General features: G+C 45.1%; 1 pseudogene; it reads left to right on the top strand.

The window, feature by feature from the left end:
- Positions 1-957: 957 nt before the first annotated feature.
- Positions 958-1,074, top strand: LOC136646674 (5S ribosomal RNA; annotated as a pseudogene).
- The last annotated feature ends 1,183 nt before the right edge of the window (positions 1,075-2,257 follow it).

The following is a 2,257-nucleotide window of genomic DNA, read 5'->3' as shown; positions in this document are numbered from 1 at the left end:
GCGAAAAGCCTGTGTAAACATACCACAAAGCAGGATGGACAGCTGGTTAAAGAGATTAATCATTTGTCTTTTAACTGATTCATCTGTTTATTAATTACCTTTAAATAAACTTACATAGCTCCAAAGCTCACTATAGGAGACCTTTTGAGATACTGAGCCCAATGCGAGATCTTATAAGTGAACAAACAAGATATAGCACTCATTGTTCGAGGAAAGGGCATCTTGAATATTTTATTTTTTGTTTCATTATTACCAGTGTCGCACCACAACTCAAATAAGCTGAAAAATAGAACATTTGTGCCTTTAGCTCACAGCCTCAACCCCACTGATAAATCTACCAATTCCACTAATTAAAGTTTGCAGCCCTCCCACGCAGGCAGTCTCGACAGATCTTGGGTTCCATGTCTCATACTGCATTGTTTTTTCTCAGGCTTTGTGTTGTGTGACAAAGCATTTCTCTTCCTCCATTTGTCTCTGCTTAGATGGTAAGCTAGTGGGCAGGGTTTGGTCCTTGTTCGTTTAATGTGTGCGCAGAGCCTTGTTGTTTCGGATGCTTAAGAAACAGTAATAACTTATTATAGGCATCCTCATGCTGCTGCTAGTCAGCCCACACCAACCTTCCTCCTCCCCTCTTTCATGAAAATTAGACTGAACCCTCTCATTTTCTGGCTGCTGTGAATTGGCTGAATTGAACTCCTTTTTTGGAGACAAAGTGTGATTAAAGCAGGCAGAGGTTTTCCCTATCTGTGTCATACAGTAAGAAGACAAGAGGGTGCCTGAGATTAGGGTGCATGTATGTGCAACTGAAGAAGGAATGAAGCAACAGACAAGATATGGATTGCCCTGAGGCAGAGACGGCCCAACCATGAGGCCACCTGATGTGGCTTGCATCAGTAGTGGACTGTGAAGGAAGCAACAGGCTGGCAAATTTGGAGTGCCCTTCATGCCAAGTCTGTAGTTTGCAACTGTTACCCTGCACATGCCCGATCTCGTCTGATCTTGGAAGCTAAGCAGGGTCAGGCCTGGTTAGTACTTGGATGGGAGACCGCCTGGGAATACCTGGTGCTGTAGGCTTATACCATAGTCTTTCGAGACTGAAGGTTGCCAACCATGCCAAGTCTGCCACTACGTCCCTCCAGCCTGCTGCAGATGCAAGATGTACTGACATGCTTCTTGCTCACATGCTGTACCTCCTTACTACGCTCCTCTCCTTAAGCCTGTAAGTGTGGGTTGTTGGATTTATTTTCAGAGACCATGCAAAGGAAGGAGTATGGGAAGTGTCTTTGTTTTTCCCATGACAGCATGCCATGGCAGAGACAGCAGTTGCAGCAGTGGCATTGGGCAGTGTCTGAGGTGGCGCTGCTGCTGTTTGGAGTGGGTAAGAAAGACTCATCAAGTCAGCCCCGCTCACACAACAGCGCTATTCACACAGGTTCCCAACAGCATGGGGTAGCACCACAGTGAGGGGTTTTATGAGATTCACAAGAACAGTGGCGTGAGGCAAATTGTGTGAGAATGAGTCACTGAGTGCTAGAAGTCACGCAAGGGAGACTAAGGAGACACTTGCATCCATACAGGTTATGCTTGGTTGAGCGGTAGGAAACACACTTAGTGGAGGAGTCAGAAATAAAATGCTGTCATGTGCTTGGCCGTTGCTTTATACCAGGGGCCTGAAGCTATTGCAGCAAATGTACGGTCCTAATCTCATGCTTACTGCTGCTATCCTTCGTTACCCTTAAGGTCTGCATTTTAGCTGAGCATTAGTTGAAATACCCTCATTTGAGGGCTTTGATTCTGGGACTCCCATTGCTGCTTGAGCTTTTCAGAGAAAATAAATTACTGAAGCAATTCAGGGCAGCATATGCACAAATTGTATACTTTATGGCCAGGTTCCTTTGGAGCAGCAATTTTTAACCAGTGTGCTGTGGCACATTGGTGTGTTACAAGTGGTCTGCAGCTGTGCCACAGGAGTTTAGGGGAGGATCATTTTTAGTAGGGCCATTGGGGGAATGTGAGCCCCCTACTGGCAGTGTGGTGTGCCTTGCCAATTGTAAAAAAATGTGATAGTGCTCCTTGACAATTTTAGCAATTTAGGTGTGTCCTCAGATGAAAAAGGTTGAAAAAGACTGCTGTAGAGATTGCCCATGTACCTCCACTGATGTCAAGATTAGGTGGAATTTGCTTCTGAAATCCTACACTTTCATTTTTGGAAATTTCAGAGTGCAGCATTGTTTGTGGAGGAATGGTGTTCAATTCT

This window comes from Tiliqua scincoides, chromosome 3 (assembly GCF_035046505.1).
Source record: "Tiliqua scincoides isolate rTilSci1 chromosome 3, rTilSci1.hap2, whole genome shotgun sequence".
In the NCBI taxonomy this organism is placed as follows: domain Eukaryota; kingdom Metazoa; phylum Chordata; class Lepidosauria; order Squamata; family Scincidae; genus Tiliqua; species Tiliqua scincoides.
The sequence above is the reverse complement of the archived record's forward strand: the minus strand, read 5'-3'. Positions and strand labels throughout refer to the sequence as shown.